Source organism: Aquarana catesbeiana, linkage group LG04 (assembly GCF_042186555.1).
Source record: "Aquarana catesbeiana isolate 2022-GZ linkage group LG04, ASM4218655v1, whole genome shotgun sequence".
In the NCBI taxonomy this organism is placed as follows: domain Eukaryota; kingdom Metazoa; phylum Chordata; class Amphibia; order Anura; family Ranidae; genus Aquarana; species Aquarana catesbeiana.
Window position 1 is genome coordinate 210157118 of NC_133327.1, and position 27006 is coordinate 210184123.

Below are 27006 nucleotides of genomic sequence, written 5' to 3' on the forward strand. Positions count from 1 at the left end.
AAGGCCTTATGCCGCGTACACACGGTCGGACTTTACGGCAGACTTTGCCCGGCAGACTTTTCTACTTTACGACGGACTTTCTGAATGAACGGTCTTGCCTACACACAGTCCACCAAAGTCTGTTGAATTCGTACGTGATGACGTACGACCGGACTAAAACAAGGAAGTTCATAGCCAGTAGCCAATAGCTGCCCTAGCGTGGCTTTTTTTCCGTCGAACTAGCATACAGACGAGTGGACTTTTCGACCGGACTCGATTTCGATGGATTAATTTAAAACATGTTTCAAATCTAAGTCCGTCCAACTTTTGAGAAAACAAAGTCCGCTGGAGCCCACACATGATCGAATTGTCTGACGAAATCCAGTCCGCCGGGCAAAGTCTGCCGTAAAGTCCGCTCATGTGTACGCGGCATTAGTCATACAGGTCCACACATACAGGTCCTCCAGGATCAACTGGACACAGCCCTGGCCAGGATAGATGACCTTGAGATCAGGTCAAGGGGATATAATATCTGAGTCAGAGGTCTCCCTGAAAACATCACGGATATCCCCTCCGCAATTCAGGATCTCATCAAGGAGCTGCTCCCTAACACGCCCCCCCATCGTCTAGAACTGGACAGGGCCCATAGAGCCCTTGGCCCCCCCCAAAAGGTATGGCTGCCCAAGGGACGTCATTATCAAACCCCACTTTTATGCTGTAAAGGAAGAGGTGATGAGGCAATCTCACCTCAAACAGCAAGTTACATGCAGAGGTCATCAGATTCAAATATATGCAGATTTGGCCCCCTCGACCATCCAGAAGAGAAGGATTTTGACATTTTTTCTCCCAAATTTTGCCATCCTTGTTTCCCTAACTGTCTCCCGGGAGATCTTCCTACAGGGCTCCCAAACAGGGAACTTGTCTGTGGCATGAGACTTCGGGCCCCTCCTAGAAGCCCCTCCTACCAAAGCCACACTGTGGACGACAGATGGGGTTCTACCCCGTCAGTCGTCATTAGTCTTCCTAGAAGACGGCGTTTTTTTGTTTTTCTTATTTTCCTTTTCCCCCCTCCCCCCTAACCTCTTCTCTCTTTTGAGCCGCTCAGCAGGTTTCACGAAGCTTCTGACACCAACTCCGATACGTTCAAAGCTTTTCCAATGTCAAGGGCCCAGGCTGAAAAGTCTTCCAGGGGTAAGTGACGTCTTCCTCAGCAGCATTCCACCCCTCTGATTAAATGGCTATAGGGCACGCGACACACAAGGACCTTAGAGTAGCCTCTCATAATGCTCAAGGTTTGAACTCCCCTAGAAAACGTAGAATTGCTTTTGAAAATTAACCATCCCTGACGATAGATATAGTCCTAATACAAGAGACTCACTTTCCGATCCGATACAGCCCCAAATTCCTCCATTCACACTACCCCTCATTCTACATAGTGAATGCCGCTAATAAAACCAAAGGAGTAGCAGTGCTATTTTCTAAAAACAGTACATTTTCTTACATTTCAGACCACAAACACCCTGAGGGTAGATATATCCTTGTTAAGGGCACTATTGAAGGAAATATTTATTCCATAATTTCCTACTATGCCCCCAATAAAGGACAAGCTGCATTCTTTCAATCTCTCCTCAAAACCCTACTATCCCTAGTGGAAGGCAAGGTTATCTTTGGAGGTGACTCAAATATAGCCTTTGATCAAGAACTTGACAAATCAAAGCCCCCCAAAGCCCAACTGACACGCCCCACCAAAGCTAGCTTGAACATAGCGAAAACCCTTCACGCTCATGTGCTAATTGACATATGGAGGGAACGGAATCCTTCAAAAAGGGACTATACCCACTTTTTGGCTCCCCATCAATCGTACGCAAGAATAGACCATATTCTGGTAACCCCCATCTCTTTTACATATAAGGCGACCATAATTGACACTGCTTGGTCGGACCACTCCATAGTTATACTTTATATGCCAAACGCCCTTTCCAGGCCTACAGGCACCCATTGGCGTTTAAATGAATCCATTCTGACCCCATTAAAACATCTGAATTGGAAAAGCCACTGAAGGAATATTTCCTTCTCAACAACATAGACAAAATCTCCCCCGAGACCCTCTGGGCGGCCCACAAAGCTACCATTAGGGGCAAAATTATCAGTATTGCAACTCAAATGAAGAGAGAAAGACTAATGGACATTCAAAATCTGGAAAAGAACTTTGCTGCCCTAAAACTTAGGCACAAGAAAAACCCCTGTAACAAACGAGGGGTGAGGCGCAAGCCAAACATGGACGCCATACACGGACCACGGAACCGCTTAGTACCTGTCCCTATCTGCTGGATTTGCTCAGTGCCGGCCCAAAGGCACTTTTAAATGTGAGTGTGATATCTGGTTTTGTTTTTTACTCAATAAATGTTTTAAACATATTACGCTATGATCGCCTATTTATATATCCTACATGAGGAACAACTATAGCATAGCTGATGAAATGTGGTAATAAGATGGAGCGTATTTAAGGTGGAGTGGCTTTTAAGGTGGAGTGGTTATCCCGTGAATGAACCAAAGGCACATCATTTTACAGTATCTGGTGAGTGGCCAATCTACAAGGTGGTGGTGGTTCACAAAGTCACTTATAAATAACAAAAGATACAAAAGCACAATACAGTCACATTATTTGCAAGGGGACTTCTCTTTTTTTCTTCCTTTTTTTGGATTTGGATTTTTTTGGATTCGTTCTGGATTTTCATGATTTATGGAATCTATGGGACTCTAAAAAATAAAAAATTGTGTATATACAACGGTGGGGCAAATTGCACATGGTTTTCAACTGCTTTTTACAGGTTTTTGTGTAATTCACACACAGGAGAAGGATATCGATACATATTTATTTGAATTGTGTTTTTTATATATTGTATTTTCACATAGGAGATGGTTAATTGCATTATCATAGGATATAGCTATTCATGAATAATTTTTGATCACACACAAAGTGGTGTAAAGATAGGAATAGCGCATTCACACCCATCCAATTCTTTACAGGCTACGTACACAGGGTGGCCTAGGGTTACCAAGACTCTTCTGGTACTATCAGGCAGCGAGAATCGCCCAACTCTCAACTGTATTTTCCAGAACAGAAAAACCAGAATAGATCCAAATTGAAAGACAGTCGGTTCCTAATCATACTCTTGACTACTTATTATGGATCCCTCCCAGGGACAGACCCCCCATACTCTCGCCAATCCTTTCACAATCCATGACCCTTTGGGTCAAAATAATGACTCAACCTTCATTACCTCTAACTGCTGTCCACTGGCCCACATTTTCAATAATCTGGACTTCACTCCTGATCTGAACATAACATCCTTCAAATGGTGGTTGGACAAAGGGCTGTATTGGATCGGTCACTTATTTACAGCAACAGGCCCATTAACTTTAAAATTCTGTCAACAACAACTGGACATCCCGTGGAGGGAACACTTTAGGTTACTTCAAATACAACACTTCCTACATAAAATATGGATAGGGAAACCCATCCCACCTAGGTTCACCCCTTAGGAATCTTGTATAGGTCAAGCCACAAATCAGAGGGGTGGAATTTCTGTAATATACCAATCTCTGGCTCAGCAGGAAAGCAAAACCTCATATATGTCTGCATGGAAAAATTATCTCCAAATTCAATGGGATCTTGATAAATGGCGAATATCCTTTTCCAGAGACTATAAAGGGATAAAAAATATCTCCCTAATAGAATCAAATATCAAAGTGATGACCATATGGTATCTCACACTTTCTAAATTAGCCCACATGTTCCCTTCTGTTAACCCTTGGTGTTTTAGGTTTTGTGAACTGAATGGCTCTATGGCCCACATATGGTGGGAATGTCCCAAAATGAGGTCATTCTGGAGGAGGATGTTTGCTCTAATTTATAAAGTGACGGGGCAACAGATTCCCAGAACTCCCGCAGTGGCCCTCTTGAATGCAAATATCCCAGGCACTTCTAAATGGACTCGCAAATTAACCCACTTCATTCTCCTAGGCGCCAAACTAACAATTGCAAAGGCCTGGAAACAGCCCAAGGTGTCATTTATTGCTGCCAAGCGGAAAATTTCCTGGATGATGTCCCAGGAGAAATTGACCAGTGTTCTGCTAAACTCCAAAGCACAGTTTGAATCCACCTGGGAACCCTGGGCCAATCACATGGGTCTTTCCCTCATCCCTGGGATGCAAACAAACCAAGTATGCCTTATGTTTTCTTTCAGTTTGCTGGATTCTCCTAGTTTAATTTGGTTGTGAACAGATAATACGCTCCGTACGTCAATATAATTCGAATGCTTCCAATCTCATGTGTTACAACCTCACACAGGAGCCTTTAGGACAAACGCACTTCTACACTTATCTACTGTGGTGCTCTGTGTTTGACAATAGTCTTTGCCATGCTCCGGAGGTCTCAGGGGGGCTACCTCGGCACAGTTTGATCCCATTAGGGGTGCCGGGGGGGGGCCTACTGGGACAACTGGGGCTTGGCCTGGCATGGAACGAGTAACAGGAGGCATCCTGTGAAAACCATTTGTTCTTTCGATCTTAATAATTCTTGAGGTGCCATACTCCTCAGTCATTTCATGTGCCCCTTCCATACCTACCACAGGCATTCTTTGATATGTTAGGTCTTGACACATCATTTTATGTCTTTATGCCATGTCTGTTCTTGTTTTCGCATTGTTGAAATAATAATAATAAAAAACTTTGAAAGAAAAAAAAAAATGAGCCCCAGGCACATTACCTTGCTGCCTCCTGGGATAGCTTGTAACTTGAAATCCTGTGAGAATACATTCATGCTCATTGCAGAGGTATATTATTAGGGGATTTCAAGTGCCCAGCTATCCTAGGAGCAGCAAGGCAGCAATGGGACACAATGATGTCATCCATGCCTCCCACAAGCGTTTTTTTGATCATGAAAGGTATTGATTCAAATAGGTTTTACAAGTGATATTATTATGCTAAAGCTTATATGAGATTTAGTGGTTAGATTTGCATCTACTTATGAAAACGGCCTGTCTGTGTGCACAGATCTGTACGCCCAAAAATCACTTTACGAACTCATATTTTTCCAATAACAGATGGATAGCTAACTCTTTAGTTGTCAATACATACAGTATCTCCCAAAAGTGATTACACCCCTCACATTTTTGTAAATATTTGATTCTATCTTTTCATGTGACAACACTGAAGAAATTACACTTTGCTACAATGTAAAGTAGTGAGTGCACAGCTTGTATTACAGTGTAAATGTGCTGTCCCCTCAAAATAACTCAACACACAGCCATTAATGTCTAAACTGCTGGCAACAAAAGTGAGTACACCCCTAAGTCAAAATGTCCAAATTGGGCCCAAAGTGTCAATATTTTGTGTGGCCACCATTATTTTCCAGCACTGCCTTAACCCACTTGGGCACGGAGTTCACCAGAGCTTCACAGTTTGCCACTGGAGTCCTCTTCCACTTCTCCATGATGTCATCACGGAGCTGGTGGATGTTATAGACCTTGTGCTCCTCCACCTTCTGTTTGAGGATGCCCCATAGATGCTCAATATGGTTTAGGTCTGGAGACATGCTTGGTTAGTCCATCACCTTTACCCTCAGCTTCTTTAGCAAGGCAGTGGTCGTCTTGGAGGTATGTTTAGGGTCATTATCATGTTGGAATACTGCCCTGCGGCCCAGTCTCCGAAGGGGGGATCATGCTCTGCTTCAGTATGTCACAGTACATGATAGAATTCATGGTTCCCTCAATGAACTGTAGCTCCCCAGTGCTGGCAGCACTCATGCAGCCCCAGACCATGACACTCCCATCACCATACTTGACTGTATGCAAGACACACTTGTCTTTGTACTCCTCACCTGGTTGCCACCACACACGCTTGACACCATCAGAACCAAATAAGTTTATAAAAACTAATAACAGAGAGCCTAGGCTACCTTAATAGGAGTGGGATTTTTGAAGGAGACCATCATATCTGTATAATAAGGTAAGCACAAAATCATTGAAATTTGATTAAAATGTTAACATTTTACAGATATGATGGTCTCCTTCAAAAATCCCACTCCTATTAAGGTAGCCTAGGCTCTCTCTTATTAGTTTTTGTTTCTATATATTATCAGGGATTGGTGACATTTATCTGTATCTGGAAATAACCCAACAACACTCGTTTTCCCGAATAAGTTTATCTTGGCCTCATCAGACCACAGGACATGGTTCCAGTAATCCATGTCCTTAGTCTACTTGTCTTCAGCAAACTGTTTGTGGGCTCTCTTGTGCATCATCTTTAGAAGAGGCTTCCTTCTGGGATGACAGCCATGCAGACCAATTTGATGCAATGTGCGGCGTATGGTCTGAGCACTGACAGGCTGACCCCCCACCCCTTCAGCCTCTTTAGCAATGCTGGCAGCACTCATACATCTATTTCCCAAAGACAACCTCTGTATATGACGCTGAGTATGTGCACTCAGCTTCTTTGAACGACCATGGTGAGACCTGTTCTGAGTGGAACCTGTCCTGTTAAACCGCTGTATGATCTTGGCCACCATGCTGCAGCACAGTTTCAGGGTCTTGGCAATCTTCTTATAGCCTAGGCCATCTTTATGTAGAGCAACAGACTTTTTTTCAGATCCTAAGAGAGCTCTTTGCCATGAGTTGCCATATTGAACTTCCAGTGACCAGTATGAGAAGGAGAGCGATAACACCAAATTTAACACACCTGCTCCCCATTCACAACGGAGACCTTGTAACACTAACGAGTCACATGACACTGGGGAGGAAAAATGGCTAATTTGGCCCAATTTGGACATTTTCACTTAGGGGTGTACTCACTTTTGTTGCCAGCAGTTTAGACATTAATGGTTGTGTGTTGAGTTATTTTGAGGGGACAGCAAATTTACACTGTTATACAAGCTGTACACTCACTACTTTACATTGTAGCAAAGTGTAATTTCTTCAGTGTTGTCACATGAAAAGATATAATAAAATATTTACAAAAATGTGAGGGGTGTACTCACTTTTGTGAGATACTGTACTACTCTTTTTCTGTTAACCTCCCTGGTGGTATGATTATGTCAGATTTTTGATGCTCAAAGTGGTACTGAATTTGACGTTCTATATTGTAGGCCTGTAATTCTTAGGAATAACACAATTAAATCTGTCTAAACAAAAGTACAGTAGACAGCCCGGGTATGATAAAGTTTGAAACACGAAATCATAAATTATAATATAATAAATAACTATAAATAATTATAACAAATTATAATATAATAATAATAATAAAAATTATTTAATAATGTAATCAAATCAAAAACACTGAAATTTGCTCAGTTGCAGAATTGTCGCTGTCATTACTTTCAGTGTTTGATGACAAATTTCCCCACAAATCACTATCGCTCAATTCTGCAAGTGATTCTAATTCATTATCTCTGTTTTCTAGCTGGTCTAAAACTGCTTTTGATGTAAAGGGACACTTTTTGGTTGCTATGGACAATCTCCAGTTTCCAGGAAGAAAGAATAGTATATATAATATAAAACTGCATGCGGGGCACTGGACAAACCACTAGGGACAAAAGGGAGGTGAAACGATGTGATACACTAATGTAATCTGTAAGATTACAGTGTACTGTATGTGTAATGTGTTTTTAACTTTTTGAATTTGGCGCCGTGCTCCGTCCCTGTGCGTTGCAATGCTCGCAGGGAACGGAGCTCGGCACTGTGATAGATCCGGCAGAGGACATAGTTTGCACACATGGTGGGGAGACATTGCAGGATCCTAGGGACAAGGTAAGTAACTTTGCCTGGATCGTGCGATGCGATCCCAAGTGTCGCTTGGGGTTACCGCTTTTGGTACTGAAAATTCACCCCGAGCCACCTAGTACCACCTAATCAGGCTATTGAGACTAGCTTCTATCAGTGAGATGTTGAGCATATGTTTGTATGAGCGTTTAAATGCATGATACCACTGCTGATTTCCAGGATCATCCCGTGTTCTCCTCTCAGGACCGAGCATAAGCTGGGGTGGCTTCTTTACCTGCTAGAGTGGAATAAATCAGCGAGATTCACCCCCTCTGATCCATAGTGTTTGAATACCAGTGTTCATATGGGGTGATTGGAGGGGGTTCATTCCTGTTGGTCCAGGTGGAGGTAACAAAATTTTTAGAAAAGCAGAACAGTTCGGAATTGGGCATCTCCAATATCTTCCAATGTCTTCCTACATTGTTTCAGAGTGAGGGGACCTTCCGGGGTGAGAAAGTGACCAATGCGATATAGGTCTTTGTTAGTCCACCAATCAAAGGCTTTAATATTCAGACCTGGGGGTAATTTTGGGTTGTGAAAAATGTGTGATAAGGGCTTAAGGTGTTAGATCAGTGAGTGGTGTGTATGAAGTGTGGAGCACAATGCTACCGAGTGGGAGAGACTAGGGGACATTATTGCTGGTCTGGATTTAAAATCTCTCCATAGAAGGTGGTCTATGGTATTTAAGGGAATGGCTTGACTTTCCATGGAGAGCCAGTTGGGCTTAGAGCCCTTAGAGTAGACTGTGGAGATTTGGGCAAGTTGGGCAGCTTGGTAGTACCACCTCATGTTCGGCAGACCCACCCCCCCTTGATTTCATCCTGTGTAGTATCTCCTTGGAGCATCTGTAGCCTTTGCTTCCCCTGACAAACCGCACTATGGAGGACTGAAATTTACAAATGTATTGCTTCTTTATGGGAATCTGGAGAGAGAGAAACAAGTATAATAGTCATGGGAGAAGGGTCATTTTTACCACGTGTACTCTGCCCAGCCAGGATAGACCACACTTCGACCACCTCTCCAGGTCCTTCCTACATTTATGTAACATAGGGGGTAATTTGCATGAAAGAGTTTACTAATGTCAGGAGTGAGTCTAATACCCAAGTATGGGATCGCTTCTGTCGCCCAAGAGAAGGTGAAATTATGTGTTAGCTGTGTGTGTAATTCTGGGGGGACTGATACATTTAGAGCTACAGATTTAGCCATGTTAACCTGCAGTCCTGAGACTAAACTAAATTCCTGTAGGATTCTGTATACCGTAGGAGTGGATGTCAACGGGGAGATATTAACAAGGAGTAAGCCCGCAAGTAACCCCCTTGATGTCAGCATTAGACCGGATCACTATGGCCAGAGTTTCAATGGCTAACGCGAAGAGGAGGGGAGATAGCGGGCAGCCCTGCCTAGTACCCCTTCCAATGGTGAAGGTGTCAGAGTATCTGCCCATCAAGCCTACTTGTGCGTTCGGGGATGGGTATAGTGAATAGATTATGCCCAGGAAGTTAGGGCCGAAGCCCCATCTACCCGGAATTTCATAAAGGTATGGCCAGTCTGCCAAATTAAATGCCTTATGAAGGTATATTGAGAGAAGGAAACCTTTTTGAGGGGGGCCTCCATCCCATTGTGATTTGAGTAAGGAGAACATATCTACCGCTCTCCGATCTGATCCAGTCCTTGTCTCCCAGGGATGAAGCCCACCTGAACTCACTACTCTGCTAGCAAGAATCTTAGTCATTATTTTAATATCATTATTGATAAGTGAGATTGGACGATAGTTACCGACTTCACTTGTATCCTTTCCCAGTTTAGGGATGACCGAAATGTAAGCTGAGTTGAGATCATTCCCTAGGGGGGGCTCCATCCCTGAGAGAGTTAAAGAACCGTGTCAGGTATGGGGCTAGGCAGGGGCCAAATTTTTTGTAGTATCCAGTGGAGAAGCCATCAGGCCCAGATGAGGATCCTAATTTGAGCAATGCCTCCTCTGGCGTAAATGGGTTCTCCAACAGATCTTTGTGGTCTCTGGCTATTGATGGCAAAGGGAGGTTGTCAAGAAAGGCATTCTTGAGTGTTTGGGTAGCTGGGGGGTTGGTTTTATAAAGGTTTGAGTAAAACCGTAAGAAAGTGTCCATTATTTTAGTCGGGTTCTGGGTCAAGTCCCCGGAGGCGGATCAGATTTTGGGGAAGGTCAACGTGTGTTGTTTGGGGCTCAGCTTGATGACTAGTCTGGAGCCAAATCTGTCTTTTTGGGAGTAAAATTTAGTCCCGGTCCATCTAAGGTGTTTCTCTGCAGCTGTTGTGAGGGTTAAATTAAGATGGGCATGGGCTATGTCCAGCTGAGCTAGCAATCCGTGTGTAGGTTTGTGCTTGTGGGCCTTAGCTAGTGATTGGTATTCCTCAGTATGCTTCTATATGTTTGCCCTGTGCTCCTTAATTTTAGAGGCGAGCTGAATGAACTTCCCCCTGAGGACCGATTTCTGGGGATACCTCATTGTTGTCATTTTCAAGGAAGTACTCCTTGATGGCTAGACATGTGAGATTCGGTGTGTAACAAATAGATTTTCATACAAATTTGTTAGTATTCGTATATTCGGATCAATTCGAACATCCGGATAGCTGAAAGAACCAAAAACCGAAAATTACAAAATTACGAATAAGCAAAATAATGAACAAATGAAAATACGAACTTACAAACGGATAAACTTACGAAAATACGAAACTCCAAAGCAGTAAAAGAAAGAAAATGACATCTATAACGAATGATTTACATTTTGTATTTTCAATCCTTTGTCTGCTCGTAATTTCGTATGTTCATATTTTCATTCGTGTGTTCGTAATTTCATTTCTTCATCTGTTCGTAATTTTGTTTGTTCGTGTTCTCGATTCGTTCTTTTGAATGGACAGTGTAAGTGTATCTTAATATGTATGTTCGTAATTTCTTGTTCTCGAAACATTCTTTGGAATAGGCAGTGTATTAGTAACTGATGTATTTTACTTAATATCTTTAGCCAATCAGCTTATCCCTTTTGTGTCTGAGTCACACTGCATTCCTGAATCTTTTTCAATTCAATTGAGGAGGAGACTGAGTCAGAACTCGTGACTGAGGGAGTGGACTGGAGTAAGCACAGGACTTATTAAAAAAGCAAGCATAGGATTATTATTCTTTATTTCCTTCGAAAGTACGAATCAACGAAAAAGGCAATCTCACAAAAGTAACAATTACTAAATTACGAGTAGTGTACCAAATAAACGAATAACTGAGAAACAAAGAAAATATAACTGTTACGAAAATACGAACGACTTTGAATATGAAACCTTATCTCTTACGAAATTACGAATCATTAGACTAATGGAATTATTAATCATTTTGTATCAAGGAAATATATCTGTTACGAAAATACGAACGAGTCCGAATATAAAAACTTGCGTCTTCCGAAATTACGAATCATTACGAATCAACAGAAATGTAAAGAAACTAAACAAAACTAATTTTTTTGTTGTGCACATGTCTATTAATGGCTTGTTCTAGCAAGGTGCACTGTATTGGGTCACTCAGGAGGGCCTCATTGAGACGCCATCTGAAATGACCCGTTGAACCTGTTGACCTTTGTGTTACTAGGGTGACAATAGAGTGGTCTGAGAGAGGGGTATAGATAATTTTAGAGCCCCTGCTTAGTGGGATCGTTGTGGAGTGTGCGTGAAAATGTGGTCTATTCTGACATAGGAATTGTGGGGTGCTGAAAAATGGGTGTAGACTTTTGCGTGGAGTTAACCTCTCTCCAGATGTCCACAAGCCCTGCTGAATGTAGCAGGTGTGCGATTTTCATGCTCTGTTTGAAAGGGCGTTTGGGTTTTGGTTTCCTCCCGCCGCTTTGTCTAGGGAGAAATCAAAGGTGGTGTTATGCCCCGTACACACGGTCGGACTTTGTTCGGACATTCCGACAACAAAATCCTAGGATTTTTTCCGACGGATGTTGGCTCAAACTTGTCTTGCATACACACGGTCACACAAAGTTGTCGGAAAATCCGATCGTTCTAAACGCGGTGACGTAAAACACGTATGTTGGGACTATAAACGGGGCAGTGGCCAATAGCTTTCATCTCTTTATTTATTCTGAGCATGCATGGCACTTTGTCCGTCGGATTTGTGTACACACGATCGGAATTTCCGACAACGGATTTTGTTGTAGGAAAATTTTATCTCCTGCTCTCCAACTTTGTGTGTCGGAAAATCCGATGGAAAATGTCCGATGGAGCCCACACACGGTCGGAATTTCCGACAACACGCTCCGATCGGACATTTTCCATCGGAAAATCCGACCGTGTGTACGGGGCATTAGAGTCCCCGCCGATGAATACCATTCCCTTAAAATGTTTTTGCAGCTGGTGCAGTAAGGAGTCAAAAAATTTCCTTTGGCCCTTATTAGGGGTGTAGTATGAAAGAAATGTGTATGTCTCCCCATTGATAGTGCCTGAGACTAGTAGATAGCGTCCTAAAGGGTCAGAGACTATCTCCGGTTGAGAAAGGTTGAGGTGTCTGGCAAAGCAAATGGCCACACCTTTTGTTGTTAGCGGATGCGATATAAAATTGAGGGTTGCGCTGATGTAGGAAAGTGGGTTTATATATAGCTGAGAAGTGGGTCTCTTGTAGTAGCAGGATATCAACGTGTATGGTATAGTAGAGTTGGAATAGGTTCCGATGTTTAATGGGACAATTGAGACCCTGGGTGTTGTGCGTAACTATTTTGAGAGTAGGGATTGGGTGGTTTGTGTTAGCCATGGATCAGAGATGAAGAACTCACTGAAATGATACGTAACCTACCTCCTCCAGGAAAAGCGTACGCTTGGTGAGGCCATGCCGTCAGTGAAGCTGAAGGGCCCAGGGTGAATAGACCGGAGGCACCTGGAGAACCTGGAGTAAATCGAGAAGAAGGTAGAGAAATAGGAAGGGGAAGGAATGAAAAAAGAGAAGGGGGTTAGACAAGTAAAATCAAACTTCTTACAGTATTTGCTCAAAAATAAAGAAAAAGAAACAGGGGGTCCCCTGACCCCCACCCATTACGGGGTAGGAATAGGCCTGCCATTGCCCACCCCTTAACCTGAGTTATCCAGAGAGCCCTGAGATAGGGACTCCGAAATGTCTCCTAGAGGCAAATGAGATGCCTGCAGAGACTGTTTTAGGTGCACTGGGTCCATCACGGTCCCACCACTATAGATCAAAAAGACAATAAACAATAACAATGCATACTTAACAGAACACCCTTAAACTGGTTATAGTTGAGATCATAATTAGACTACAGGTTCCCCCTCTCGGGCCCACTCCCCCCGTCTCAACCGCCCAGCTAACAGGGAAGCTTGGGTGGTATCTGGCCCCGGAAGGAGAGTAAATAAACCTGAGAGCCTGTTGTGGGGCATGCCCCCCCCATATTTGTGTGGGTGAGAACTCTGTGCCTGAAGGTGTATACAGGCCAGGAAAAAGCTAACACCACCTAGTGGTGGGTGATAACTAAACAAGCCCTCTAGCAAACAGGTAAAGCTTTGTGGATGAGGGAGACTTGTGTGTCAGGAAAGTTATTAATGCCAAAGTGGAAAAGATGCCAATGGTCAAACGGGTCTATCACAAGGGCCAAGTGTCCATTCTCTTCCTCCCCTTCCTGAGCCCAGGTCTGGAGTGCCCTGCTGTCCTAAAATAATCAAAACTGTGAGGGAGAGGGGAGTAAACACCATTAGGGCTAGCATTCGGGAGAGGTAAGTCCTGGAGGAGGAACCTCAATGGAAGAGTCATGGGGACAAGCCCCGACCATTTGGGTAGGTGATGTCTCAAACCAGAGCCCTGATTTACTTGAGCATGCAGGCCAGTCATGTCAATAGGGTCTCTTTGGACCTCTTGGAGTGCTGCTTCAACCAAGTGTGTTGCAGGGGCTCTCTTCATTGATGAGGAGGGTTCCTTGCTGGTAGGAATGGGGGGAAGTTCCTGGGAGAGCAGGCCGAGATGTATCAATAGACATTCCCCCTCCGCAAAAGAAGAGAAGCAATAGCCTTTGTTCAGGTATGAAAAGTTCAGGCGGAGCAGGAAGGACCATCTGTAAGTGATTTCCTTGAGTATCAGGATTTGGAGCAGCGGTTTAAGCGATCTCCATTTCTGTACAGTGTAAGGTGAGAGGTCAGCAAAAATCTAGACTTTGTGACCATGTATGTTACAGGTATCCGATCCTCTGGCTTTCTTCATCACCTCCTCCTTTACCGAGTAGAAATGGGGTTTTACTATAATGTCCCTAAGGAGCCCCTCAGGGTGGGGGGGTTGTAGTGCCCTGTGCGCTCTGTCGAGCTCCAGGTGGTGGTCGGCAATGTCAGGGATGAGTCCTTTGATTTAACAGCTGAATGGACCTCCTGCTCCGATTCAGGGAGCCCCCTTATCCTAAAGTTGTATCGTCTCGACCTGTTCTCAAGGTCGTCAATCTTTGAAAATGCAGTCTCCAACTGATCTTGCATATCCTGGGGCCTAGCTGAATTTTGATTTATCCTGGTCACAGCTTGATCTGCTTTCTTCTCAATCCCTTCAATCCTTATTCTTATTTGCTGCAAATCTGCGTGAATGGATGATGTGATTTGTGCAGCGTTCAGTGCAAGGCTCCTAGAAAGCATTTGTGAAAAGGCTTGCATCATGGAAGGGAAGTCAGTGGGGGAAGGGGTGGTATCACAGGCTTCACCCTCACACAAGAGCAGACCTGTATTAGGATACAGCATAGGGGTTGTGGGGAGTCCTGAGCCCATTCTTCCCAGCAGGGATTCAGTGGAGGTAGGAGATGGAGCCAGGTGCAGTGGGGAATGTGTGGTACCTGGAGAGGATGGAGGGGGCGTGTCCTGGTCCGCAATTGAGCCCTCTGTTTCGTCCTCTATGAGACCTCCTCGTGGAGCGGCCACCATTTTGGTGTAGCTGAGCGGGCCGGCCTCAGCGGTCATCTGGTGGGCAAGGCTTCTTCTCGCAGGTGCTGAGGACATACACTAATTCCCAGGGGGTACCCCCGCTATGTCATCCTGACGTGGAGTGCAGGGGGGTGCTCTGTCTGCTCCAGTGGCTGATTATGGGGCCATGGTGTTGCGGAGCTCTAGATGAACGTGGCCATCTTGGGAGCTGCGCGCATGCGCCTTTTAGTTGCACATTTTGACCCCAAGGTCATAACCACTGCGTTAACCCTTTGAGGACCAAGGGACGTATTTGTCCCATGTTTTTATTTGCCTGTATCATCTGATTAAGAACTTAAAATACTTTCTTTTTTGGTTTGAGTCAAAATATTAGTTCTTATCAACAAATGGATCTAGCTTTTTGCCAGTTATTTCATGAAATGGCTTAGTTACAGCAACTGAAGTGTATGAACTTAAAAAAAAAATGCTTCTTTTGGCGTGCCATAAAAAGTGGCCTAAATAGTCAGATGTTATTGGATCATCTGAAATTTGTTGCTAGACTTGTGTTTGACAACAACAAATGTTTTTTTGAGAGATTTTATCATTTGAACCAATTTGGCTGACATTTTTTGCTCTGGGACACATATGTCCCTATGGTCCTCAACGGACCATACCTTAAAGAAACCCTGCCACTATGCAGAGTTGTTTATCAAATAACTTTGGACAGGTATAGAAGTCATTCAGCCTGTGCTTTATCTGAGCTCTGTGGAGCTTTAGGGACCGTTGATAAAAACTGTTTTCCAGTTACTGTACAGTTCTACCTCTTGGAACTCAACAGCAACTGATAAAACTGTCATTCAGCATGACACTAGATGTACACAGGCATACAGCTAATGCTATGCTAAGCAATAGCAGTGTTAGAAAGTAAAAGTTAATTTGTACAGAATAAGCGGGACAAGATAATGTGCTACACTCCCTTCTGTAACCAGGAAGGAAGGGTGGAGTGAGGAGATGCAGCACAAAGAAATTCTGTATAACTGAAGTCAGTCAGCCATCAGTGAGAAAGGTATGTTTGTTGGACAGTGCTGCCCCATTGCTGTATGATTAAAGTGTGCTGTACAGGAGACATTTTCATTACACAAGTATTATTATCTAATTACAGCAGTACATCAGGAGGCAGCTGAAGGAAAGCATTCACTTCTTCAGCTACATGAAGTGCCAGAGTCACTAACTGTCGTAACCCATTTTATTTGCTATTGTTCATCTGTTCTTAGCAAGGCCTCAAACACGATGGCACAGCGTGAACGCTTGTTTACAATACGTGAAGAGGATATACAATGACTGTTGTTTGCCGACCACAGTGATGAAGAGGACCTCACTCTCGATGACGAAGATCAGAGTTTCTTGCTTGAAGCTGTTGACAGTGTTACCCAGGAAGTGATCATAGAGCATCCTGATCCTTTATCATCAACTGAACCCAGCTCTAGCACAAACCTAGCTTGTACAGCTCTACCTGTCAGACCTTTGATGTTCTATGGCTTACCAAAATGTACATGTACACTCCAGACTTCAGCAGTGAACTCCGAAGAAGGAGAGCAACTGCCTCTGCCGAAAAAGTCGCAATCTAGTTCAAAAACTCAGTCAGTGATCACTGGTTTTGACTTTAGGTGGAAAATGGGAGCAACTAAAGTCATAACAAACACTACATAGTTACATAGTTACATAGTCAGGTTGAAAAAAGACACAAGTCCATCCAGTTCAACCTTAAAAACAATAACTACTGAATATGACTATGGACAAGCGAACTTGAAATGAGATGACTCTGCAGATATTGATGCTGTTGAAGTCTTTGAACAAGCATCTGATTTCAGCACTTTAGTCTCACTTGTTGTGGAGCAAAGTGACCTTTATATGAAACAGAAGGGCATTCCATTCCAGGCAAATGCAGATGCTCTTCGAGCCTTCGTTGGAATATGTCGTGTTATGGGGTATCAAGTCCTGCCATCGATCAGAAGCTATCGGTCTACTCAGCCAGATCTTCAGGTACCATTTATAGCAAATACAATGAGTCGTGCTTGATTTGAGAGGGGAGTAAACACCATTAGGGCTAGCATTCAGGAGAGGTAAGTCCTGAAGGGGGAACCTCAGGGGAAGGTGATGTCACAAACCAGAGCCCTGGTTTACATGAGCATGCAGGCCAGTAAGGGGATGAGCCGAACACCCCCCGGTTCGGTTCGCACCAGAACCTGCGAACGGACCGAAAGTTTGCGCAAACTTTACAACCCCGTTAAAGTCTATGGGACTCGAACGTTCGAAATCAAAAGTGCTCATTTTAAAGTCTTATATGCAAGTTATTGTCCTAAAAAGGGTTTGGAGACCCGGGTCCTGCCCCAGGGTACATGTATCAATGCAAAAAAAAGTTTTAAAAACGGCTGTTTTTTCAGGAGCAGTGATTTTAATGATGCTTAAAGTGAAAAAAAAGTGAAATATTCCTTTAAATATTGTACCTGGGGGGTGTCTATAGTATGCCTGTAAAGTGGCGCGTGTGTCCCGTGCTTAGAATAGTCCCTGCACAAAATTACATTTGTAAAGGAATAAAAGTCATTTAAAACTGCTTGCGGCTTTAATGTAATGTCGGGTCCCGGCAATATGGATGAAAATCAGTGAGTCAAACGGCATGGGTACCCCCCCCCCCAGTCCATTACCAGGCCCTTTGGGTCTTGTATAGATATTAAGGGGAACCCGCACCCAAATTAAAAAAAGGAAAGGCGTGGGGCCCCCAGGCCCTATATTCTCTGAACAGCAGTATACAGGCGGTGCAAACAAGACAGGGACTGTAGGTTTGTTGTTAAGTAGAATCTGTTTGTAATTTTGAGCTGGTACATTTTTAAAGTGTAGCTGCAGCCAAAAAATCTATTTTTAAGCTTTTTGGAAAACATAGGAAAGGGTTATCACCCCTATAACATTTGTTTTTCTGTCTGTGTACCTCTTCAGAAGATTTCACCTCACTTTCTGTCCCAATGACAGATGTTTTTTGAAAATTTGGGGGTTTTAGTGAAACAAGGATTGGGAAAAAGTATCAGTGGTGAGGAAACACGTTTTTCCCATATTAACTCTTACAGGAGAGAATTTCCCTTCCTAGGGGTAGATTTTATCTCACTTACTGTTGTCTCCTTCCGTTTTTCAGGTCGTTCTGTTACTTCGTTCTGAGCAGCCAACCGTTTTTTAGCCATGTTGCATATACGTACTCCTCGTAGAGTTTGTGCTGTGCGGGGGCTTGGTGTTGGGGTCCTGACCTTGACACAAGTCCAGTCCATGAACAGGGTGTGGAGAAGTTCATGGACAAAAGAATTGGTTGCTTCAGCGTGACCAGTTCTGTCATATGCCTTTGCTCCGTGAGATCCGTGAGAATAATCCTGATGATTTCAGGAACTTTCTCCGGATGACGGACCCCGTATTTCACCATTTGTTGGCTTTGCTGACCCCTTATATTAGCAGCCAGGATACCTGCATGAGGCAAGCCATCACTCGTCGCCACCCTGCAGTACTTGGCGACGGGGAGAAGCCTGCAGGACTTGAAGTTCTTGACAGGCATCTCCCCCCAGGCTCTGGGGATCATTATCCCAGAGACCTGTTCTGCCATCATACCGGTCCTGCAGAAGGAGTATATGAAGGTAAGATTTTTATCCTTTAATATCACATTTTATTGTATTTAATGTTTGCTAATATATTGTATTTCTTTCCTCATGCCCTAATTACCATGATTGTAATATGCTGTGAATGTCCCCTTTGTATGCTGGCTTTTTAGGTAATTATTTTTTTTCTCCTTCATACATATTTGCCTTCACTTACCTCCCCAGCATGGTTTCCTGGCCCTATATTCACCTCATGTAGTCACTTAACAATGTATTTTATCAGCTCCATAGTAGTGCTTTACCCCAAACGCCCCCTAAAATGTTTTAAAATGTGATTTGTGCTTTAAATTCAGGCAGAGTGCCAGAGGCTTTTTTGGGAGGGGTCCCCAAATCATTTTTAACCCTCCCCCAACTGCTAAGTCAGCTGATACCAATTCTCTATCTATCCTCAATCATCTATCTGCTGACTTTGCCAAACCCATACACACTATAGCCATCTCTTTTGTGGTCAGATTTATGGATGAATTCCCCAAAGCATGTAGTGCAAGGGCCTGCCTGTATACTTTCAAATGGTACTGTTTGAAGTTTCTGTATACTATTATTATCTTGATAGGTAATAGCAGAATGTCCAAATGTGCTCAAATGTGACAATGTGTATTTATATCTTTGTATTATGACACTTCTTACCTGTCCAGTGGGCTGCCAATAGTGTAACTAAGGAGGGGCTGTTCAAAGTAATACCCATTATTTTGGCATTCATCTCTTAATGAAGTGGAGAGGGTTACCTGTCCAAGAGTCCCCCCCTATAATCTTAGAAATGGCCCATGAGAGGGGGGGGGGGGATCTGATAGGTGTACCTTATCCTTTGGTCTTTAAAATCCCCTCAAATAAATGTTATCTTGATTTTGGCCAAGAATGTTTGTGTCTAATCTGCTTTCCCTGTTTATGTGCAAAATGACTAAATTATTTTTTTTGTTTGACTCCACAGTTTCCTTCCACGCCACATGAATGGCAGACTGTGGCCTCCCACTTTGCCCAGTGGTGGGACTTTCCTAACTGCGGAGGGGCAATTGATGGTGTGACAGACCTAGCCGGGAGAGAGACTTTTGGAGGGGACTGTGTGCTGGCCTCTTGCCGATCGATCGGGGCCTTGCATTTGGGGGAACGGTGCTCTTTGTGAGCTGTATGCCTGGGGACCCTTGAGGTGGTATCACTGTGGATTTGGGTCCTGGTCCCCCAGGACACACAGACTCTGGGGACCCTGGATTTGCCATATTGGAATAGTGGCTGATTCAGGAGGTCTGCACCTCCACTTTGAGTGTATAAAAGCCTATATTTTGCAATAAAGGATATTCCTGTTTGAACTTACATACAGCCTGTCTGGTGTTTGTTCTGAGCTAGCACAACTGGACTAGAACGGCACAGAGCTGTAGTTCTAGTCCCGGAGCATCGGATGACCGAACCATCAGACGTTGCGATCTGATTCAATAGCTGCAGAGGAGTGTTGGGAGAGTGGAACCGAGTGAGCAAGGGATTCGTTACATTGGTTGGCAGCCGTGGGATTTGCTCTCCAGTTACTGGGACACTCCAAACCAGCCTGCAGGAGAGCCATGCTGAAATACTTACTTGAGAGCTGTGGAGGGAATGGTGGGATCGTGCTTCCTTGCCGTGAACATATCCAAACCATCACCTGGATCCAAGGTAGCAGGATAGCAGGAGAGGAGAAATACCAGCCACCATGGATGAGGAATTCAGAAGGAGGTTGCGAGAGGAGATACAGCACAGAGGACTAGTATCAGAGCAGGTCCTGCTAGGATGGTTTGATTCTATCCGCTGTGAGCTCTGGAAGAAAGCGCTAGCCCGTGAGCAGGGACACCAGGGAAAAGTTCTCCCCTCCATCCATGTGAGGTACTGGTCGCAGTATGAAGTGCGAATGCTGTTTTTGGGGGAACAGCCGAACCAGGAGTGGACAGCCGAGTTAAGCAGGCTGATCCGGGCAGAAATGCGGTTGGACGAGAGCTACAGAGCCCTCCAGTGATATGTAGCCCAAGTGTGCCCATGGACAGCGGATGACAGCCCCACGGAAGGCTTTGACTAAGATGGCCTGGGATTGTTATACTGGAGGCTGTCCAGGGAACCTGATTTTGGAAGTGATTGGGAGTGGCATTTGGAGGAAATAATGGAGCACAGAGAGTGGAGACTGAATGTCTCCGAAGTGCACTGGGCACTGGAAGATTTGGAGTTTCTGGCTGTTCAGGAATGGGAGTTGGAGATTGCCTACAAACAGCTGTTAGACTCTGCTCAGCAGCAGGGTGGTGCTCCCTTTGCCTGGGACTATCATGAAATACCAGTTGACAACTCTGAAATCCTGGCTGAAGGGTTGACAATGTGGCAGAGTAACGGTGTGCTTTGCCAACCTGCACCCGCAGCTATGGAGGGGGAGGTCTTATGGCGGATGCAGAAAATGCTGACTGACCTTGATGAACCTGTTTCTGCATTGGATGATCTTGGATGGAGGAATGTGCCTGTCCAGCAGAATGCCAGAGAATCGGCAGTGGAAAATCTGAAGATTGCCGTCCCCAAACCTGAAGTGCTGACAACAGGGCAGAGCTCTACTAACCTCTGCCCAGCACTGATAGCATCTTCTGGGTTCCACGGAGAGGAGATGGTGAACTTTTATCCCCAGACACCAGTTGCAGAGACAGGGGATTTGATAGACTTTTCTGCTGAGGAAGAACAACCTGGTGAGCCTCCAGCAGAAGAAGAGCTGTTATTAGGGCCAAACTTTACTGTGCTCTGCCCAGCACTGATAGCATCTTCTGGGTTCCACGGAGAGGAGATGGTGAACCTTTATCCCCAGACACCAGTTGGAGAGACAGGGGATTTGATAGACTTTTCTGCTGAGGAAGAACAACCTGGTGAGCCTCCAGCAGAAGAGGAACTGTTATTAGGGCCAAACTTCACTATGCTCTGCCCAGCACCAACAGAAGTATCTGTGAAGTCACAAGGAACTTCCCCAGCTGAAGTGCTGGCAACTGGACAGAGGGTCCAAGATCTCTGCCCTACAGCTGCGGCGGTTCCGGAGGCTCAGGGTGAGAAGGAGGTGGTTACTTCCCAGTAGCACATCAGGATACAGGGGGAGAAGGGAGAGGAGGTGTTCGTCGTCCTTCCCCAACAGTTAGCCGGAGCAGATGGTGTGGGGTTTCCAGCAGAAGGGCTGGCAACAGGGCCGAGTACTGCTGGACTTTGCCCTCAACTAACAGAGCATGGATGTCCTGTGAAGGTGGATGGGACTTCAGTCTCCACCTGTATACCCCAGGGATGCTGGGCAGTCAGCCCAGATCCCCAACAGCATGACGGAGTGAGCCCAGACACCCTGTCTTCTCTCCAGCGGCAGAAAGGACTCCAGGGAGAAGGGCCAGTCCAGGCCTCTCCCCAATGGCAGATATGTTCTCTGAGAGAGGCAGAGGTTGGCTGGGTGAGTAATGCTTTGTTTGGAACAATTTGTTTGGGGTACTGTGTGGGTACAGGCATTAGAGGACTGGAACTACTGACTAACTTTGGAGTCAACCCGTCTGGGGTCTCCTCCTGTGTTAGTCTCCTGCCAAAAGGGGAGAAATGTGACAGACCTAGCCGGGAGAGAGACTTTTGGAGGGGACTGTGTGCTGGCCTCTTGCCGATCGATCGGGGGCCCTTGCATTTGGGGAAAGGTGCTCTTTGTGAGCTGTATGCCTGGGGACCCTTGAGGTGGTATTACTGTGGATTAGGGTCCTGGTCCCCTAGGACACACAGACTCTGGGGACCCTGGATTTGCCATATTGGAATAGTGGCTGATTCATAATGCTGGGACAGATACTGTTAGGAGATGCTGATGTAAATTCCAACACCTGTCTGTCTATTGTCTGCTAAAGTGTATTTTAAATAAGTCTATACTATGGGGTCTAAGAGTCATTAGATCCCCATTGTTATTTGTGTTAATTAACTCTGCTATTGTGTGAAGAAGAGTCTATGTTGATTGTGATAATGTTGATTGGATTTTCTGAACTACAAGATGGCCAGTCTGGCCTAACGGTCATGTCTGAGTCATCTAGGCTGTCTAAAGGGATTAGTTAATTAGCTCATGTTAATTAAGTTAATTAGGTTACAGCTGTATTGTTAGAGCAATATGAGCAGGAGGTCTGCACCTCCACTTTGAGTGTATAAAAGCCTGTATTTTGCAATAAAGGATATTCCTGTTTGAACCTACATACAGCCTGCCTGGTGTTTGTTCTGAGCTAGCACAATTGGACTAGAACGGCACAGAGCTGTAGTTCTAGTCCTGGAGCATCGGATGACCGAACCATCAGACGTTGCGATCTGATTCAATAGCTGCAGAGGAGTGTCGGGAGAGTGGAACCGAGCGAGCAAGGGACTCGTTACAGATGGGAAACACGTCCACATCATCCCACCACCCAACTCGGGGTCATACTATTATAATTATAAGGGGTTCAATAGTATTGTGATGTTGGCAGTGGTGTCGGCTACTTATGAGTTCCTGTATGTGGACATGGGGAAGAATGGCCGGATGTCCGATGGTGGAGTCATAGCCCAGACGGAGTTCTACAGGCGTCTCCAGAATGGCAGCTTGGACTTACCACCTCCAGAAGACAATGCGGAAGGACTCCCATTTGTCTTCATTGCAGATGAAGCGTTTGCGCTGGGGGACCATCTTATGCGGCCATTCCCGATGAGAACCCTCACCCGGGACCAGAGGGTTTTTAATTACCGGCTGGCCAGAGCCAGAAGAGTGGTGGAGAACATGTTTGGAATCATGGCCAGCCGGTTCCGCCTATTTCTTACACCCATACACATGGCAGAGTACAAACTGAATCATATCATCCTGGCCTGCTGTGTTCTACACAACTTTTTACGGAAACATTCTGCCAACTATGCTGGCTCAGTTGGGCCTGAGGCTGGAATTCATAATGAACCAACCCTGACGGCGCTTGAAAGTGGCCATCCTGGCTTGCCCCCCCGAGTGCCCGTGATGTCCGTCTAAGATACCTTGAATACTTTGCGGGTAGGGGGGCTATCAATATGCCAGACAATGTCTGAAACCTTTTTCAAATAAAAAAAAAAAAATTACCTACTAAAATCTTTGGTGACATTTACTGCTTGTGTTTCTTTTAGCTGACCCTGACAGAAATGTGGTGAGTCCTGAAAGGGCGTGATTGTGTATAACATTACATAGCATTGTTGGGTGTTATTTGCCCTGAGGAAATAACACCCATTGTCACAGAAAACACCAATTAGAGCACCACAAAAGTGTTGTAGCGTTGAGACAATAATCCACACATTCTTGATTAACAATCTTTTTAATACCTGCACAATCATATGTGCATTTAGAAAAGGTTTTTAAAACAAACCAACATGTTTGTTGTATAACAATTTTTGGGGTCACATTAGAAAAAGTAGAAATGTCCATTTAAGCTAAAACAGGCATGTTTAAAACCAATAAGAAAGACACAAATCTTGAACTTACAAAGTTCACTTTTGGTAGAACTTGAAGGCAATATCAGACATGAGTATTTACAAACTGTGTTTGATATTGCGTTCAGATGGGGTGAAGTCACCCCAGGAAAAGCCAAATTTTGAAGATGCACACAAATTTACGAATGTCAACATGTGCTACCTGCCATCACGGGGGATCAGGGGATGTGTTTGGGGGGTGCAACCCCTTCCTTACAGCTACTTTATTATTGAGGAAGGGGTTGCACCCCAAAACGCGTCCATTGATCTCCCGTGATGGCAGATAGCACATGTTGACACACTGTGTGCCTCTTCAAAATTTGGCTTTTCTCAAATTTGTCAAAAAATGTCAAAAATTTGTAGCACACAAAAAACAAAGGGATTTGGAGGGGTTTTAAACTCTCCCTAAAACATCAATGATGTTTTTATTGATGTTTTCCAAGTCCCTATTACACCCCATGATCTCCCCGATCACGATCTGTGCACTTTCCGAGGTGAAAGGATCTGGATCCACAACATCACGATCACCTAAAAAGGTAGAAACCAAAAAACACCATGTATTTTAAATATGCCGGCATCCATCTCTTACCTGAGCCTGTGGTCGCAGACACTCACCTGTTGTGGTGCCAATTTCCACCACGTCTTCCTCCTCCTGCTCTGCTTGTCTTAGGTGAATTTCCCCTTCTTCCAGAGGTGGGGGGTCTGTGGTCTCCTTGGATGAGGGGTGTCCTCCGAGTCTTTTCTCCCCTATGTAAAAAAAATTGGTATACTTAGCACACAGATATTTGACGGTAGAACTATAAATATGAAACATTGCTTGGAAGTGGGGTACAATTGTCTATTTTGGCAGAGTTCCAAGATGTAGAATTTTTAGTGTCCTTTGTCAAGCTTCAATACTTTACCTGTTTTGTACAAGCTTCACAGATGGAGACACCCCTATAGTATACACTGGAGCACCTGTGTGGGCCCCCTAATAAAAAGGGTGTTCTTGTGTCCCACACTAGAGCTCCAGTGTCCAGATGTATAACCAGCTGCTGAGTGTCCTCTCCTTACACAGAATCTAGTTTGCGTTTCATTCTAGTAACAAACACATCTACACAACCAAATTAGTTTCAGACAAGTAGGCCGTAAAAAATGTGGGCAAATGCATATGGCCAAAACAATGGTGTTTTCTAGGCCGAACGAACAATGTTTTATACGAACGAATAATGTGCCCATGAACATGAAAGTTGCCTTTTGAAACTGGATAACAGTTAAGAAAAGCACATGGAGCAGCACGAACGTAATAAACATAAAGAATAGGAACACAGGACAACTACTTACTTTTTTGCAGCACTCTCCGGATCTTTCTGTACTGCTCGTGCTCTCTTAATTTGAGGTCCGACCACCGTTTCCTGAGCTGATCTTTTTCGAACGTCGTACCCCGAAATTCTGGTGCAGACTCTTGACCACTTTCGCCATGATCTTGGCCTTTCTGACATTGGGGTTGGGGTAAGGTCCATACTTCCCATCATAGTCGGCCCTCTTCAGGATGTCCACCATCTCCACCATCTCCCTAAAGGACATATTCGATGCCTTAAATCTTCTCCTTCTGGATCCAGACGTTTCAGGCTCTGGGCTTTCCTCCCCCTCCTCCTCGTTGCTGTAATTAGCACGCACCTGCTGTGTCTCCGCCATGTGCTCTTCCCCCACTGCGCCAAATGAAAAGGGGCGGGGAATAGACTAGAAAGAACATCAGGGGCGGGCGGAGTTACACGCATGCGCAGTGTGTATAAAGCATAACACACGTGCGTAGTACGTATGATCTGTGAGCGGAGAAAGGAGTATCGGAGGCGCCGATCGTGATAACGAAGGTAAGATCTAAACTTGGGCCTATACTGCTTCTAGATTGAGGCCTATATTGTAACAAGATTAGGAGAGTTTTGCCTGACATTATGGTTTGTTTTGTGTTGTGTCTTGCAGAGAAAATGGATGGCTTCAATGACCACAACTTCCTCCCCCTGTTCATAGACAAGTACAGGGAGCTGCCCTGTCTGTGGGAGGTGAAACATCCACATTATAATCATAAACAAAAGAGGCAGACAGTGCTGGAGAAACTACTGGAGTTGGTGAAGCCGGTGGTTCCCACGGCAACCATCCCCTATTTAAAAGCCAAAATTGGTGGCCTGAGGAGCACGTATCTTAGGGAGCGCAATAAGGTCACGGATTCCCAGAGATCAGGAGCTGCAGCAGATGATGTTTATGTCCCCAGGCTGTGGTACTATGAGAGACTGCAATTTCTGTCAGACCAGACTGGAGTCAGGGAATCCCTCTCCACTCTTCCTTCCACTCTTCCTTCCACCCCAGCTGAGGCTTCCGATGTCCAACCTGGGACTTCCAGCCAGGAAGAAGTGGAGGAGCCCAGATGGAGCCAGGTATAGCATTGTTCTACAGATTTCTGGTCAATAAATAAATGATGTTTACTAGATGTTATTATTGATCACTAATTTGCTGATTTAATACAGTTTTTTACATACCAATAGACAGTAGTGGGCAAAAATAATTGGGACAAGAATGAAAAATGCTGGGCTCAAAATGATCATCTGTTATATTTGTTAACATTCAATTTGCAACAGTCATGAGGTGAAAATTGTGTGTGATTGATGAAGAAAAAACTAAAACTATGTCCCTTTTTCATACACAGGAAGTCCTCAGCCAGGACGAGGCTCTGGAATGTGGCACACAGGAGGAGGCTGTGGAATGTGGATGCCAGGAGGAGGCGGGGGTTAGTGGCAGCCAGGAGGAGGCGGGGCTAAGTGGCATCCAGGAGAAGCCTGGGACCTGTAGGAGCCTGACCGAACCGCAGGTTCCTCCCCTCCGCCTTCCAAACAAAAGACCCAGGAAGGGGAGTCACGTGCAGGATTCAGCAATCAGGCTCATTCAGGAGGCTTCTGCATCCCTCAGAGCCTTACCCACTCCTGAAGAGGCCTTTGAATGCATGGCTGCCACCAAACTGAAGGGCATGCAGGAGGGCCAATGCCTCATGTGTGAGAAACTTCTTTATAAAGTCCTAACTAAGGGGGTGAGTGGCGAAATCACACCTAATACCGACGTGATTGAGTTGGACCATTCTCCTCCTCCTGCCACAACTACACCACCACCACCACAGCATGGAAGGAAGCGTG